At 37.2% G+C, this 19,477-nt stretch overlaps 1 protein-coding gene across 1 annotated transcript in view; it reads left to right on the forward strand.

The window, feature by feature from the left end:
- wdr43 (WD repeat domain 43) overlaps nt 1–19,477 on the forward strand; it is a 95,314-nt gene that overhangs the window by 42,956 nt on the left and 32,881 nt on the right. The window lies entirely within an intron of this gene.

Here is a 19,477-nt window from a genome sequence, read left to right on the forward strand (position 1 = left end):
CCACTGTTTAAACCAACAAATAGTACATTTTACCTTGCCTCCACTTGGTATTCGTTGAAATTCTTATATTTTCCCCCGTGCTTTTCCCACTGTCTTTTCACAGAAGGCTGAGCTTAAGGGCTATTTATATTGATTTGCATATTCAAAAAGGCATAATTCTGGGAAGAGTTTGGGCGGGACAGAAGGCGCGTGCATGTGCGTTACTTTTCACGCTGATCAGGATTTATGTAGCGGAAGAACATGGAAGTTTGCGTACGCACAGATTCCTGCATCTGGATTTTTCTGTGCATACGCTTTTGTGCTTACGCCATGTTTTAGTGCGAGTTTTACGCACGCCGTTATACATGAGGCCCCAGGAGACTAGCAATTGTGTGGCGCATCATAGAAACTGAAGTAAAAGGAAGATTTTTGGAGCTACCTGTTATTTGCTTCAGAACTGCTTTGATACCGGTATACTGAGTTCTGAAAGCTTCTATCGATACTAAAGTAAAAATATTAGTACCAATCCTTCTCTAATACTGACAAAGCAGAAATTAGCAAAGTGTGAATAATGGTATTCCAGTTAAGTCTGGTTCCTTCCATGTTTCAGTCCTGCCAAAGATCGAAAAACCAAAGAATGGACAGATTCATACCAATATTACATTTACTGTGACTACTCAGCAAAGAAACACAATCGAAATAACATTTCTTCCTTTCATAATGCCATAGCAAAATCATTATACTGAATTATTTATGTATTGTTACACCTCTAACACACGTGCCACATTACTTGCTAAAATTTTCAAAAGCCAATTACAACTACATTGAAACAAATACATTTATATACAAAGTAAAGCTGCAGTAATGTCACACACTGTCTCCATTGTCTGAAAACTCAAAAGAAATGAATGATTATGATAATAAAAACAATCCCACTGCATCTACTCACATTGAGGATTTCAGGATCATTACTCTCCAACCCCTGGACGAGAAGAACAGCATAGTTGTCGGTCTGAAGGTGTATGCCACCTTCCAAATTTCTCTTTCCTCTAGTTGCTAAAGAAAGGTCAATTTCTCCTAGCCGTTCCTCAATAGTTATCTGGAAATGAAAAGTTAATGAAAAAGTTAAGTTTCCCAGAACAAAAACAAATATGAAAGTCAGATAAGAAATGCTTATATTCAAAACTAACACTGAATCTACAAAGTGGCCATGACTTAAGCAATGTGAAAAAGAACTGTCATAGCACCCTAGACAGGACAGCAGATTTGCTTGATGCACAGATACTTCTCATTGATATTCTTATTGATTCAATACTGTTCTCCAGGCACCATCACTTGGTACTGGGCATGTCTGAAAGTATTTGTACAAGTTCTAAAGGAGTTCTGGATTTAATGTGGCTATATCTCAAATGATGTGAACAATATGTAGTTGCACAGATTCGATCTGCTATCATACAAGTGTGATCCAATTCATGATACTTACAGTCTAATTGCAACTATTCGTCAATGGATATTGGGCGGTTGTATTCGTGCCCATGAGCAGCAGAAATATAAACTCAGAGACCTAGCGTGTATGAGTGACACGGTGAATTTCAGCATTAACATGATGGTGATGCCATGGGCTGCACGTGTGCTGCAATGAAAGGTTCAATGTGTGGTAACCCTGCACCAAGAGGAGTGTGTATCCATTGGATATCTACGATGGTGACCACGGCTTGCAAGTGTTCCCTGTAGTTGCAGAGGATGACCAAACTCGACTATAGAGGAAGTAACAGTTATAAAAAAGTTTCTGTATGTGAATCTGCTGAAGGATCATTACCAAGCCTTGAGGGACGGGAGCATAGAGTAAAGCAAGTCCACCTGACCCAAATATCCATGTTTTCAGGAATGTAACCTCCACATATAAGAATTGATTGTACTTATATTAAATTTGTATTAACTTAAAAGACAGATTTCCTATACACAAAAAACAGTGTACACTGTCAATACCCTATTTTAAAGAGACTGAAAACTCTTTCGATGCATGAGTTTTTCCCTTTAACATACAACATACACTCTGATTTGCTGATTCCGTGAATTTGTACACACCAGATAACATCAACAACATTTATTTAAATAGCACATTTTCATATAAATGATGTAGCTCAACTTTACATGATGAAGAAAGTGAAAAAAGACAAAATATATAAGAAAATAGAATTAGGGAGCACTAATTAACATAGAATAAAAGTAAGGTCCGATGGCCAAGGAGGACAGAAAAAACAAACAAAAAAAAAAATCTGCAGGGGTTCCTAGGCCACAAGACCGCCCAGCCCCCTCTAGGCATTCTACCTAACAAATGACTTCACAATCAGTCCTCATTGTATTCAGGGTTCACATGGAAGAACTCGAGGATGGTCACGTGGACTTCTGGCCTTTAATCCATTCAAATAACCCTCCTATAAAATTTTGCTGGCACCAATGTTAATTCTCTGTTGGCTGCACTTCAGGTATGCTGTATTTCCAAATAAAACTCAACTACAAAAAAGGTTGTGTCAGCCATTTGGAGTGTTTACTTGGATGAAAACAAAGAAATCTTTGACATAAGTACTAAATAATGATGATGAGAAGGAATATCATAATTCAACTGTTCGTATATTAAGTTATTTTATTTGTAAAGTCACATGAAGACTTTTGCCGTCTCAATTTAAATATGAGCCTACTTGGCTAAACAACCTGCTCCCAATGTCTCATGTATTCAACACTACTGACACACTTACAGCTGGTGCTACTTCATACCAAAGAAAACTTTTTTTCAGGGCAACTAACAGTTTCTGATAGCAGGGTGAGCTGAAAGTAGGATAAAAACACTTTGATGCAGTCCATTTTGAGCAAGCAGATTTCAGTTCTTCTAAAAGGCTGAATTTTCAAGCGTCATCTTTGTTAAAGCTGCAATTTTTACATGTGGTTTTAGAAATATTTTACAAGTCAAATGCATGTCATGCTTTGCAGAACTACTATTAGCTAAGAGTAAATATATTGATAACAAAAAAGCATATGAAGTACAAATGCTTGTGTATGCGTGTCTTTAGTTGGTATTCTATTATTGTCTCTATTCTGAGAGATGGGCAAGTAAGAATTTCATTCTACTGTGTACACGTGATAATAAATTTGAGCTTAAGAAATACCTATCTGAACCTTACATCCCAAGATCAGATAGTGTTCTTAACTACTGTCAACCAGAACTGTTAAGGAATTTGCAACCTCAAGAGTTGTAGATAAGAGATTAATCTTTGATACAGCTGAAATCTTACATTTTAAAAATGGACATACCTCTAACATTTGAAAGCTTAAGCTTAATATGTATTTCAATTGCCAAGAATATACAATTGGGCTGCATTTTCGTTTTTTTTTTTATTCCAGTTCACTAATATAGTCTGAATGTATTGGTAGCTAAACAATGAAAACATTTACAAGACAGATTACTTTTAATAAAAATTTAAATTATACAGATTTATAATATTCATTAATTGTGGCTAATTAGACAAATTTGACATATTTATTGGTAAAAAATATATAATATTTTTTCTAATAAAAGAATTTGTTCAGTACTTTGAATTTACCTACAATGATTAAGTACTCAGAACTGGGGATTCACCAATACCATTTTTGACAGCTAACCATAATGGATACATTTGGAATGAGTAGCATCAGAGACAAATTTAAATGACACTCCGTGGTACAGGCTGATTATACAATAGCGGAAAATAAAAACTTTCAGAAAGAACTCAGTTTGGAACACTGTAATAGGATATAGTAATGATAGAGGGCAGACAATGTAAATGTTCTAGTGTCATAATGGAATACAGAAAGATCACACCACTGGCATCAACAAGTAGTGCTCAGCATTACGGAAATATGTATTACCATATGTTCTACTAGTGCTGGGCGGTATACCGGTTCATACCGAAAACCATTTTTTATTTTTGTTATGATATGGATTTCTTTTATAATGCAACACCGATTTAAATTGCCTAAACAACATTCGGAATGTGGCGCAGCCGGAAACTGATTAAGGGGGATCTTTTTCACTGCTGCTCTGCTAAACACATGCAATGGAGTACATGCTTTAGTGGAGGTGTTGCGCGGGGGCTCTTTTTCACTGCTACACCACTAAACAAGCACACAACGGAGATAAATGCGTTAGTGGAGGTACTGCGTGGTGAAAATGGACATAGAACATTCCGAAACTGAAGCTGTAGCAGACAAATTCGAACATGATGACAGAAGAAGTTTTGCTGGAAAAAGGAGTCATGTCTGTTGTCTGGAGATACTTTGGATTTAAAAGGTCAGATGTGGACCATTATGTTCAAATGTGTGAATACTGTTTCTATACTATATACTGTGTCTATACTACTGGATAATACTGCAAGCCAAGTTGTATTTTTTTCAATACTGTGTAATGTACCTGGGTACTGTGTAATAGTGTGACGACATGTTGACTTTATTCTCGTAAATTGTTCTTAAAGTAGAACATCGTAAACTAAACATCTTAAAATGAATATTTAATTTACTAGATTTTCTCAAACTCCGTCGTAAGTTATGTAGCACATTTGTGTTGTGTTCCAGTGCCACGTTAATCGCTACGTGCTTCTTAAACTGACTTCCTCTTGCACTAAGAGAAGAAGCAGACAGCACACAGAATACATTAATTTCATGATATTCCTGCTCCCTGAACATTTAGAATGCTAAAATAAATAATTGATATAATTTTCATGATGAAATGCATTAAAGCATGTATTAATCATGTGGGGGCACGGTGGTGTGGAGGTTGCACTGCTGCCTCGCAGCAATGGGGTCCCGGGTGTTCCCTGCTTTGAATTTGCATGTTTTTCTGGTGGGTTTACTCGGCGTGCTTCAGTTTCCTTTCAAAGTCATGTAGGATGGCGGGTTTTGTTATGCTATATTAACCCTGCTAGTGTATGTATTGCTCGTATTCACCCTGCGATGTGGTGGTGCCACATTCAGGATTTCCTCCTGCATGGCACACAATGCCTGCTGGGATGGGCGCAACCCTGAAAGGACTGCATAATTAAATATGTATAACAAAGATTTTTTTTTTTTTTTTTTTAAAAAGTTCTGAGCAATCCGTGGTCTAAGTTTATAACTAGTTTTAATTTCACAAGGACGTTATCATGTGGCGACTGGTTATGTGGAGAAAGAAAAAGGAAGGATATGAACTGGGGGTTTGGTACGTCAGAAAGAGACCGCACGCATGCAATAAAGAAAGCCCGCTAAGAAGAACATCCATTGAATTCTGTGTTCGCGTCTTTGACCACCAGATCACAAACCCAACATTTACACAATATTTAAGTTAAACCTGTGCGACACCCATTCATACATCCAGTTTTTTGGAACCTCTTCACACCGGCCATAAAGTACTCTACACTGAATATCATGAAGTGAATGTATTCTGTGCGGCAATCGCTGCCTCTTAGTGCAAGAGGAAGTCAGTTTAAGAAGAGCGTAGCGATTAACAACTGGGTCGGGGAACACTTAACACAAAGCATTTAATGTACTACATAACTGACGGGGTTTGAGAAAATCTAGTGAATTAAACATTGATAGTAGGATGAAGTTTAGTTTACGTCATTCTACTTTAATGACAAAATAAACTACGAGAATAAAGTGGAAATGTCGACTTTAATCTCGACATATATATATTTTTTTTCTTCATTGTGTCCGTATTGCTTTTTCTTCACCGTGGCCCTAATACGATTTTGTACGGCTATACCACAAACAGCATTATAAATGCAAGTTGCAGTTTTATTATTTATGTATATAGCTTAGCTTGAAGCAAGGTCCATATTAATTGGACGGATTAATAATTAATAATTAAATGGATTAATAAAGATTTAAAAAAGAAGTTGCAAAGGAAAAAACTGCTTTATAAGGCATATAAGACTAATGACTGCAAAGTGAATTGTAGAGCGTATGAGAACATGAGGGCAACCATTAAGGAGGACATCAGGAAGGCTAAAAGACAGTTGGAGAGGAATATAGCTGATAAGGTGAAAAAAGACCCTAAGAGATTCTTTCAGTATTTTAGTAGTAAAAGAACAGTCAGTCAAAGAGGAGGTCCAGTGCATCCGGAATAGCAAAGGGGAATTTAAAGATACACACAGTGAAATAGCGGATGCCTTAAACTTACATTTTTCTGAGGTGTTTACAAGTGAGCAAGTGGATAACCTCCCAGAGGTAAACGCGACTACTAAGGAGGTACTGAGGGATTTGGAAATTGTAGAGGGAAAAGTACTGCTCAGATTAAATAAGCTGAAATCGAACAAATCACCAGGACCAGATAATATTTATCCTCGTGTTCTTAAGGAGGCTAGCGAGTACATATATAAACCCTTGACGCATATTTTTAGGAAGTCACTGCGCACTGGAGAGATTCCGAAGGACTGGAAAATGGCAAATATCATCCCATTATATAAAAAAGGGTGACAGGGCAGATCCAAGCAACTATAGGCCAGTAAGCTTAACATGCATCACAGGAAAATTAATGGAAGGAATTATTAAGGATAAGATCGAGCAAACACTTGGCAAGGACAGGAGTTATTCTAAGCAGTAAGCGTTGGGTTCAGAAGAGGGAGGTCGTGTTTTACTAAAATGCTGGAATTCTATGAGGAGGCAACAAAAGGATACAATCAAAAAGGAGCTTATGATATTATTTATCTGGACTTTCAGAAAGCATTTGATAAGGTGCCACATGAGAGGTTGGGCATCAAATTAAAAGAGGTGGGAGTTCAGGATGATGTTTGTAGATGGGTGTAGAATTGGCTCAGACAAAGGAAGCAGAGGGTGATGGTGCGAGGAACCTCATCAGAAACTGGCCGATGTTAAGAGTGGTGTTCCACAGGGGTCAGTGCTAGGGCCGCTGCTATTTTTAATATATATAAATGATTTAGATAGGAATATAAGTAACAAGCTGGTTAAGTTTTCAGATGATACCAAGATAGGTGGATTAGCAGATAATTTGGAATCCGTTATATCATTACAGAAGGACTTGGATAGCATACAGGCTTGGGCAGATTTGTGGCAGATGAAATTTAATGTCAGAAAATGTAAAGTATTACACATCCATCCATCCATCCATTTTCCAACCCGCTGAATCCGAACATAGGGTCACGGGGAAGTATTACACATTGGAAGTAAAAATGTTAGGTTTGAATACACAATGGGTGGTCGGAAAAATCGAGAGTACACCTTATGAGAAGGATTTAGGAGTCATAGTGGACTCTAAGCTATTGACTTCCCGACAGTGTGCAGAAGCCATTAAGAGGGCTAACAGAATGTTAGGAGATATAGCACGATGTGTGGAGTACAAGTCCAAGGAGGTTATGCTCAACCTTTATAATGCACTGGTGAGGCCTCATCTTGAGTACTGTGTGCAGTTTTGGTCTCCAGGCTACAAAAAGGGACATAGCAGCGCTAGAAAAGGTCCAGAGAAGAGTGACTAGGCTGATTCCAGGGCTACAGGGGTTGAATTATGAGGAAAGATTAAAAGAGCTGAGCCTTTACAGTTTAAGCAAAAGAAGATTAAGATGTGACATGATTGAAGTGTTTAAAATTATGAAGGGAATTAGTGCAGTGGATCGAGACTGTTATTTTAAAATGAGTTCATCAAGAACACGGGGACACAGTTGGAAACTTGTTAAGGGTAAATTTCGCACAAACATTAGGAAGTTTTTCTTTACACAAAGAACGATAGAAACTTGGAATAAGCTACCAAGTAGTGTGGTAGACAGTAAGACGTTAGGGTCTTTCAAAACCTGACTTGATGTTTTCTTGGAAGAAATAAGTGGATAGTACTGGCGAGCTTTGTTGGGCTGAATGGCCTGTTCTCGTCTACAGTGTTCTAATGCAGTTTGCCGTAATGATGGTTCAGTTGGTATAGATGTCATCACCAAGTTGCACTTGTTTTATTTTTATTTGGTGAATACTGTGTAATGCACCTGGCCTTGAAGTCTTGGAAGTAATAGTATTACTGGTAGTTGCACTATTATTTATGTTATTTATTAGTATAAATATTATGCAGTTTAATGATGCTAAACTTGCTTAAAAAGTCACTTTAACATGTCAGTGGACAGAGATTGTTAACATTAACAAAAAGTGTAGTTGGTTTACAAAAAATATTTACTATTTATTACTTTTCTAAGACATGTTCAGTGCAATACAACATTTGACAAGCAACTCTGGATATTTTACTAAGTCTAAATGCCTCTTTGGATGGTTGAAAATATGTTGTCAAAATTTTAGTTTAAGTTGTTTGCAAACATTGTTCAATAAAAAGGCTCTATATTTTGACTGCATCTATCATGCAATGTGATTCCTTCTCTTCATTAGTGCCACCCCCTTGAAGACTATCAGTTTATGGGGCCATGCAAACCTGTATTAACACTTGTGTGCACATTAAAAAATTTTTTGTACAATGTACAATTCTCATGACAGTGGAATACGCTATTCTTAGCCAGTAATTGCAGTGGAAAATGTGTTTAACATCCACTCACGCATGGGTAAAAAAAATATCGTCCAATACCGTGAAACCGGTATAATTTTGAAAAATACTGTGATATAGAATTTTGGTCATACCGCCCAGCACTATGCTCTACAATACTTTGTGAAGTCATCCTGCCTAGTAAACATTATAATGTACCACTTGTGACATTTACAGAACTTCTACAGTGTCATATAGTAGGCCTTTGTGAAGCAGAACTATCTTTCTGTCAAACTGAGGAATGATTTGGATGGGAATGTCCATAGTGCATTGGAGCTGGTTACAATGGGAAGAAGAACAGGAAGGTACCGGCAGCTCTCTTCAAGACCCATCAGAAATAAGGTTGTGGAAGACCAAACAGCCACAGTCACACACACATCACAGCTACAGATGCACCCTAAGACCAGACCATATGCAGTTTTCCTAAAGCAGGACTAGTGTCACATATATCCTTTGCACGACTGCCTCTCACTCATTGTCACTGTATGAATGCAGGAAGGAAAGGTAGTCTGTTGTCTTGAGTACTAAAAGTAGACTGAACCAATAATGAATAAGGGTTGTGCATCCAGTGTTTACCTGGTGACCCATTAAATGGCTCCAGTAAACATCCAGGGGAGCCTTAACATGGCTAAAAATGACGCAGCTGTAAAATACAGAAATCACTAAAAATCAAAAGATAACAGGCATGTTAAACTGAAGGTCTGCAGGTCAAATCCAAACCTGGGTCTTTTTAAACTGGCCAGCTTCTTCAATACTTAAGTCATTGTGAGCTGTATTTAACATGTTTCAAGTTTTCTCAATGATCCCTCTTTAAAGTGCATGTCATATGCGCACGCGCACACACACACACACACACATTATATAAATACTGCTCAAAAAATTAATGGAACACTTTTTAAATCGGAGTCAATGAATCTTCTGGGATATTGATCTGGTCAGTTAAATAACAGAGGGGGATGTTAATCAGTTTCACCTGCTTTGGTATTAATGGAATTAACAACAGGTGCACTAGAGGGGCAACAATGAGACAACTCCCAAAACAGGAATGGTTTAACACATGGAGGTCACTGACATTTTTCCCTCCTCATCTTTTCTGACTGTTATTTCACTAGTTTTGCATTTGGCTAAGGTCAGTGTCACTACTGGTCACATGATGTAATACCTGCACCCTACAGAGGTTGCAAAGGTGGTCCAACTTCTCCAGGATGACGTCAATACGTGCCATTGCCAGAAGATTTACTGTGACTCCCAGCACAGTCTCAAGGGCATGGAGGAGATTCCAGGAGACAGGCAGTTACTCTAGGAGAGCTGGACAGGGCCATCAAAGGTCCTTAACCCATCAGCAGGACCGGTATCTGCTCCTTTGGGCAAGGAGGAACAGGATGAGCACCACTAGATCCCTACAAAATTACCTCCAGCAGGCCACTGGTATGAATGTTTCTGACCAAACAATCAGAAACAGACTCCATGAGGGTGGCCTGATGTCCCAATGTCCTCTAGTGGGCCCTGTGCTCACTGCGCAGCAACGTGAAGCTCGATTCACATTTGCCATAGTATACCAGAATTGGCAGGTCCACCACTGGCACCCTGTGCTTTTCACAGATGAGAGCAGGTTCACCCTGAGAACATGTGACAGGCATGAAAGGGTCTGTGGAGAACGTTATGCTTCTTGTAACACTGATCAGCATGACCGGTTTGGTGGTGGGTCAGTGATGGTCTGGGGAGGCATATCCATGGAGGAAAGCACAGACCTCTACAGGATAGACAACGGCACTTTGACTGCCATTTGGTATTGGGATGTAATCCTTGGACCCATTGTCAGACCCTATGCTGGTGCAGTGGGTCCTGGGTTCCTCCTGGTGCATGACAATGCCCGGCCTCATGTGGAGAATGTATACAGGCAGTTCCTGGACGAAGATGGAAGGAATTGATACCATTTATTGGCCCCACACTTGACTGACCTAAATCCAACAGAACACATCTGGGACATTATGTTTTGGTCCATCCAACGCCGACAGGTTGCACCTCAGACTATGCAGGAGCTCAGTGATGCCCTGGTCCAGATCTGAGAGGACATAGCCCAGGACACTATATGTCGTCTCATTAGGAGCATGCCATGACGTTGTCAGCATACAAGCATGTGGGGACCATACAAACTACCGAGTACAATTTTGAGTTTCAGAAAAATGGACTAGCCTGCCACATTTTTTTTTTCACTTTGAATTTTGGGGTGTCTTTGAATTCAGCCCTCTGTAGGTTGATAATTTTAATTTCCATCAAACAATGTGGCATCCTTTCGTTAATAACACATTACCCAGTCCATATCAGTATAGATATCCAGCATGATTTTTTCCCCCATTGAGATCTGATGTTGTTTCGAAGTGTTCCTTTAATTTTTTTGAGCAGTGTACATACACACACACACACATACACATACATACACATTTCACACAAAAACTTGTGTTCTAAAGTTAAACAGTTCCTATAAATTTTAAAAAATACATAGCCAGTCCTGGCAGTTTATAATCCAACGCTCAGAAACAAAACCTAAAAGACTGAAATCTTTTAAAGCAGCAAGCACAACCATGTGAAGAGCAATAAAGCCAATAAACATTCAAAATATTTAGAAGATAAAAATAATGTAAATATTATATTGATGTAAAAATAAATAAATCTGCCTTACTTCTTTGGTATCAGAAATATTTTTTCTTTTCTCTGCTTCTCCAGGGCCAGACAAGATGGGTACGCTGTGACCAGGAAACCCTGGGAGAAGAACTTTGGCATCTGATTTTATAAGGGGAGTTTTTACCTGGCAGGAAAGTTGATAAAGATTAATGTTATATCAAATGTCATATCAATGTTTATCAACCTTAAGACCTATTGAAGTTGCAAGCCAACGTGATGAGACACTTTGAAAAGGGAGGTTGGTGGAGACATACATTGAAGCATTTCTAATAAAGCCTTCAACATAATCTAGTTTTCATTGTTACCTGTAAAAATTAACATGAATATTTTACACATTAAATATTTGCTGCCCCAAACACAAACTTATGAAAGAAAATTTACATAATGATAACAATTAAAAATCTAAACTTTAGATTTGTGAACTATACATACAGAGGGAACATATTCACTTTTATAATATAAATGAGTAAGAAAATGAGGTTTCTGATTTGACAGAGAACAACTTTTCATTGATAAGTCACCTGGGCTTATATGTCACTAATCAAACTGGTGTAGGTAATGACCTAACATTTGGTCTAATAACCGATTTATCCACTCTCCAAAAAGCTTCAGAGCAGAGATATGTCAGTTGAGGTGTGGCTACACACCAGGTGGAAAACCAATTAGTCACAGTATAATCACAAGAAACTAAGTAACCTTTCCCAAAAGAATATTACCTTGGTAAGTGAAGTTTCAACACTGAGTGCTAATGTACTTTGTAGATCTCTCAACAAGCACATATGGCTGTCACCAGTATTCCAAATCTGAAAAACAAAAATTAGTGCCTTTAGTGCTGACTGCTTACTTAACTTGCAAATAAAACCACTTCCCCAAAAATTAACATAATTCACCACTGAAAATTCCTCATTTAATAACATTAAAGAATATATTTTGAATTTAATATGTATTTTACTCACTGTGCGTTCCAAAACAGGATGCAAAACACTTCCATAAGCAAGAAGTAAACTCTGTCTGTCAAGCATGATGGCTGCAGCAAATATAGGAACTGGTCTTGGCACTCCATCAGTCCCCGAACAAGAAGAGGCCACCTGTACTGTGCAGGAAGGAACCAGGGGTTTCTTGTAGTGGCTAAGATAAAGATGGGAGATGTGAAAAATATCATGCACACCAGTATCTAATTTTACACAAAAATATGATTACATTATAACTCATTAGTCACAAGAATTAAAAGTCTGTAACTACAAGTCTGAAAACCTAAGTATACATTTAATATTAAGGTAGAAATTAGTCAAACCCTGAATAAGTAAATAAATGCATGATAATATGTAAGGAAAGGGAACCATGTATCAGAGTCAAAAATTAACAGATCTGTCCAGAAATGAACTAAAGTATAATTGTAAACATCATTTGCCTTTTATTGCTGTAGGCAGTGAGAGATAGTAGCTAACAAACTGAACACTAAATCATCATAGTGATAGGTCAAATCAAGTACCTTCTCTCCAAACCAGTCAGCAAGAACTAAAAGAATTATTAGAAATCTAGCTAGCACTTACCCATTCAGGACATGTTCAAAAAGATGCATCTGGCCATTCTTACAGACAACTGCCAGTTTAACTGCCTAAAACAAAATGTAGAATGTAACTATTTTTTTACCCCACCACAAAAAAGGGGTTCCACTTAAAATGACAAGTGCCCATCAAATCTTTTATGAATTTAATTTTTTTTCTCCTGTAGTTGAGTATCAGAATTATTTTACAGGAAATGTTTTGCTTATATGATCTGCTAAAATGGAGTGCATTAAAAAAAATAAACATCTTGGCACAGAGAGTAAATCCCAGTTTCTCTAGACCAAATTGCTTATACAGCACCTTGTACAATATCAACGTAAAAACACTTCTGGATTAAAAGTTACAATTACTGTATGGATCTGTATTTTTCAAAGGTGCCTATAAGAATCCTTGTGCCTGAGCATGCAGTTTGACAATACAAAACTAATACAGAAACCCATTAACAATTTTTCACTGAGATTCAGACCAAGCAGGCAGCCCCCCTCCCAATAATCTCCTTCAATTATTTCCGTCATTCACTCACATAAGTGATAATGGTCACCCAGTACCACTGCACAAGTCAGTATTTGGTACCCTTTCGAGTTGCAAAGTTCCTCTGGCTAAAGATCAATAATCAAATCCTTATATTCTATGGAGTTTAAAGAAGACAAGACACAATCTAATGCAAATTTTGGATGCATTACAGATACCACAAATAGATACTCTTTAATGCAGAGGAATTGGATAAACCTCTGGCACTATCAGAATTACTATAAACTCACTTCAGAGTGGGAAATCACTGATGGCTACCCTGCAGAATTTTATAAGACATTTTCAAATCGGCTTGCTCCCCTTCTATAAGCAACATTTACAGAAGCCAGAGAAAATAAAATTCTACCTCAAACTTTTCACCAAGCATTAATTACCATCTTTCCTAAACAAAATAAGGACTTATTACAATGTGCATCATAAAGACCAATTTCACTTCTGAATAATGATGTTAAATACTCTGCAAAGTACTAGCTAGAGGGATGGAGAAAGTGCTCCCTTCAGTAATATTACAAGACCAAACTGGATTTATTAAAGGCAGACACTTAGCTTCCAATCTTCGATGCCCATTTAATGTAATATATTCACCCATAAAGTCAAACACCCCGGAGATAATGATATCGTTGGATACAGAAAAAGCATTTGATATGGTTGAATGGAACTACCTTTTCACTATATTGGAGAGATTTTTGGTTTGGCCCGAACATTTGTGCAAGGATCAAACTATTGTATACCAATCCAGAAGCTTCAGTTTGTGTTAACAACATTAATTCAGACTACTTTAAACTAGAACATGGTACCAGACAAGGATGCCCCTTGTCACCACTGCTTTTTGCGATCGCCACTGGCAATTCGCTGTCGAAATTCTTATGCGATAAATTGGATTATCAGAGAAGGACTGGAACAGAATGTTTCTCTATATGCAGATTATATGGTACTGTACATATCAGATCCACAAAATACTGTGCCTGCAGTCCCAACAGCACTAACAGAATCCATATTACTAACCGAGAATGCTAAACCGGATGGACGCAGGGACATCCGGCCATGGGCCTTTGCCGCAAAAAGACGTACTGTGCAGGCGCCCCAAGAAATGAGGCGCCGCGAGAGGCGGCCAAGACCACAGAAAAAAGGAGTGAGCACAGAAAAAAGGAGTCAAACGCAGGCGACGCACACAGCGCCGCACGAGCAAAACAGTCAAACAGTTTTTTTATCATCCTCATAGCTATGTCATCATCAGGCTATATGTTATGGACATTTTGGTAATGGGAAAAACCTAAGCTGTCTATTAATCATGGCTCTGTGGCAGTGATGTCAAGTAAGAAATTACTCTTATTACTGTAGTTGAGAAGATTAGATAGGGAATTGTACTTGAAAAGTGTTTTAACATGCAAAAACTAAAGAAAATACTTTAAAAGAGTAAAAGATTCTACTTTTTTATTTTTTTTAAGGTGAGTGATATCAAAGTACAATTGATTGGCTGTGTTTAAAATCCACAGTTCACAGTGGCCACTTAAAGGAAAAAGTGCAAAAGTCTTTGGGGTTATAGGTTAACAGTCTTTGGAGCACAATTTATTTTAGTAAATGATGCAAAGGCCTTTCAGTTTTCTGTGGCTCAGTATTTTGGTCCATCTTGGTATATTGCGGTGTAACAGTAAAGCTAACTGCCCAAGAAAAAGGTATGCGCTGAGGATATTTCCAGATTAAACCTTGTCTGCAGTGGCTTTGTTTCTGAGTAATACAGCTGGTATATGGATATATGTAGAGATGTCACAAGAATGAGGTCCGAAAATGTAACGGTACCAGCTTTTTTTATTTATTTATTTTTTTTAAAAAACAGTATCTGTAGAACAGAGATGTCGGTACTGCACTCTTGCGCAACTTATTAAACAAGATGCTTTGGAAGGCATAATACATGAGAAAAATGCAAGTAAAAACTACATATAAAAATGACTCAATGGTGATGCAGCACAAAATCAACACATGTTGAAAAGAAAAAAAGCAGAAGTCATGTCTGTAAATGCTTTTTCAAAAAGCACACAAGCTCAAGTTATTTTATACTGGGGTAAAAATGGCAGTTAGTTCAAAAATGGATTTGTGTGTGCTTTGATGCAAAATCACACGAATGATCGAATGAGATGTAATCATTTTACTTGTACTGTCACACATTTTGTAAAAGGAGAATAAAAGATGACAAGATTAACTGCTTTTGATACTGTCCCGATAAATGAATAGAGGCATCACATTTATTCTTTGATTTAAAGGACCACTTCTACAAATGTCCATCAGTATATGCATCTGTCTAGCTCGGATACAGACAAAGGTCACGGATTGAAGAGGGGGACTTCACACACCTTTACAGTTATACATATAGGACCGAGGGGACTGCCGGCACAAACAAAAGCTGCAACTAGTAAACACTGATGCAAGATTCAAAGACTACATTCTCCTTCCCCCTAAAATGCTGGTGCTGTACCATTTTAAAATTGTTTATTTCAATACCAGGACATACATGCTCTATAAAGAGTAAAGAGCCATGTTTAGGGTATTATTACTGTCCAGAAAAAAATCCTTTACAATATGAAAAGACAGCTACATTTTCACCAATACCAAATATAGCAAAGTCTAAAAGCCTCTGGTGTCAACTTTGATCCGATATCTTTAATAAATATGACAAGGAGGAGGAGGCTGGGAGCATGCACTACAGTGTGTTGCCACACCCATTACACAAACAAATCATCTAAGGACCCAAAACTTGGACCCAAACGCAGCCATGGAATGGGTGACACATCAGCACCACACTAGTTTTAATGTGACAAAAAAATTTCTGACATTGGTGGATGCAGAACTAAGCAAACTCTTTTTAAAAATATATAAAAATACACTGGGAGTTATGGAAACAAGTGTTTGCCTAAGGGGCTGCCAGCATTACTAAATATTACACAGGCTCTCACTCATCCATAACTTCAGGGTACTGACTGAACAATTCACACACAACTCTCATGCCAATTTGACATGCATTTAACATGGTAGGGACCATTATATCTGTTTATTTCAGTATCACCTTCAACCAAACGTGTGAAACAATTTTATGTAGGGGAAATTGTTAAAAATATATGTGCTGTGGTAGACCTAAAGATAGACCTCTTGGTGGAAAAGATAGACCTCTTGGTGGAAAAGAAAAGCTAGAAAAACACATGCATGATAATGTAGATGAATGGAGGGTCATAGTCCAGGAAAGTGGAACAAAAAGTAGAGGATACTGGCTAAATTATTTCCATCGTGATTGGGGTGGAAGTGTTTAGACCCAGAGGGTGGCTAAAGACAAAGTGCTTGGAGGTGATGCCAGATAAAAGGAGAAGAACAGGTCTGACCTGAAAGGAAACTCTGGAAAAATAGAACTAAAAGATTTGAGATTTTGGGCAACAGGACCACTTCAGAAGTTCTGGAGAACATACCTTTCACTTTGAGGTCAGTTTTAAAGTCATATCATCATCACCTTAAACTGGTGATTGTGATTATGATGAAGTATGAAAGGACTACAACCCTTCACACGAATATTAGTTCTACGTTTCCATCATTACATCCCCCGCAATATTTAAACTTGGTCTTTAGATCATTAAAATAAACTACTGATATTTGTTGCTTGTTTTAAAAGAACTTATTGCACAAGGCAAATACGCATTTAAAATTCTATACACTACAGTAAATTGACTCACTTCATCTTTGCTTTCTGACAATGCCAAGTCTGCATAGATGGGTTCATCTGTCAAGGATAATGATAGCACTGCATTTTTGTCTTTCCCATCTGACCGCACTTGCCTGTCAAAGAAGTGATGAGGAAAATATAAGGCACATTTCTAAAAGATCTAAATAAACTGAATAGAATACAGTTGTGTACACTTTTGTTTAATCCTCCTACTCAGTGTGATTTTATGGGTACAATAGCTGGATAAGAACGTTTAGATGAAACACACATTTAGCTCAAAAGAACAGTATCATCCTCAAAACAGCGTAAGTAAAAAGTACCTTTTGGTAAAAACTTTCATTATACAGCGAAAAGAGAAGTCTTATTTGCAAAGAAAAGGAACAAACATTTCAAATTAAGTCTTTTGAGGCTGTTAAATTCAGATTTTGAGATGCAATATGGTGCTTACCAAACACTGAGAAGACGGTCATGAACAGCTCCTGAAAGGAAATAAAGGCCTTCGACATTCTGAGAAGTTTTCATAGTTGAGGCAAAGCAGAGTGTGGTCACTGCTGTGGCATGACCAGTAAATCTCTTTTAAAAAAAAACAAAAAAAAAAAACTGATCAATCACATAATTTTAATGAGAACATGGATTACAAAAGCTCTTTTTGTTTCTCCTACTAATTACAGTTACTAAAGAACATTTAAGGTAGTACTGACCAATCTACTATGCACAGTGATAAAGTCTAATACATTCTTTTTTTTTTTCTTTTTTTTTTTTTTAAGCTAAGCTTCACACGTTTTCAAGACCAATAAAAGAGCTCAATGAAATGTACAAAAAGACCTACCCGGTATATCTCCTTGGTCTCAAGGTCCCACATTTTGATGGTCTGCCCAGCAGACAGTAGCATCTTACCTCCTGGACAGATACACAAGCTTGTCACTGCACACTTATCACCTTTCCATTTGCTGAATATATATATATTAAAAAAAAAAAAAAAGGAAAAAAAAAGTACAAAAACATATTGAAGTTCTCATTTAAAATATTTCACATGCTACTAGAAGAATACTAGAAGAATTCTAAGAATTCCGTCTTAATCTTCTTCATTTATTTATCTGGTTTGTACAATGCTATATACTGTATACCCTGCAGTTCTTTATTATATTCTGTAAGTGCCTTGAGCATGGGAAAGGCACTATATAAATAAAATGTATTATTATTACTACTTTTCAACTCAGAGACCAACCAACAATAAAACAATATCTTTAAAAATATACTAGAAAAGAAATAACTGCAACCAATTACAAGAATAAATGTAATCCTTTCAAGTGCACAAATATAAGTAACTGCACCAGTAAAACCAAGCCACATTAAATACTGAGATCACTATAGTACAAAATTATGTATAAATGCTATGCAGACAGTGTTCAAATTTATCCATATCTGACCTTTGATGTTACTCAACAAATTGAGTCCCATACAGAGTATTTTATTTCGATCAAAGCCTAGATGGTAAACTGCTTTTTTCATTTCAATGAAAACAGTATTTCTAAAAACAATTGTCTCACTTTTGAAGTCAGTCAGTCTTTTTCTAACCCGCTTAGTCCTGAACAGGGTTGTGGGGGTGCTGGAGTCTATCCCTATTTATGAAGTCAAGAATTTGAACTTAGGCTTTGGAAGCATCATATCCAACTCAAATGTTACCAGTTTGAGTTTTATTCTTGATTTGGAGATCAAATTTTTCATTAGATAAATTCAGTTGTCAGGAGCAATTTTTTATCATCTCAAACTAATTTCTAAAGCTAGGTTTGCACTACCGCGTTTTCATTTAAAAATGGTGTTTTTAACTGAAAATGATCTCTGTCCACGTTAGAGTTTTCACGTTGTTTACAAAAGTATTGGCATCCACACTAAAACAAGCAAAAATGTGTATTACCTACACAGCGCACGTGCACATCAAGCAGCTAATCCTTGAAGGGACCGGGTAGTGGAGAGGAAAAAAAAAAAAACATACCCACCAGGGGCTTGGGTAGAAGAGAAAATGTATTAAAAAAAAAAAATTATCTATATATATCACATTCCTTTGTGTTTGTGCTTCCCCAACTATCAATGTGCCCAGGGCTCAGATACTGCGTTCAGAGCATAGAAAATGAATTAATAAAGTAGCCACAGCAAATTGCCCCCATGTCACATTAATTTGTTGATTACAGTTGATAGTAAAAGTCTACAGAACTGGCAATGGTCGTCTTGTCATTATATAAAAACATGGCAAAGTATTGATTATAATCATTCCACAGAAAACAGAGCACATCTTGTACTAAACAACATTTGTTAAACTAAGTCAATAAAGAAAATAAATGTGTTTGTGTGTCTATATCTTTGCTTCGCTTCAATGTAATTTGCTATTGTGTCTGTCCTGTAACACTGAACTCTGTTGCATTCTACATCTCTCCACTTCTTTAAGTGCCTTATTATTAACTTTGCTGT

Source organism: Erpetoichthys calabaricus, chromosome 3 (assembly GCF_900747795.2).
Source record: "Erpetoichthys calabaricus chromosome 3, fErpCal1.3, whole genome shotgun sequence".
NCBI lineage: Eukaryota > Metazoa > Chordata > Cladistia > Polypteriformes > Polypteridae > Erpetoichthys > Erpetoichthys calabaricus.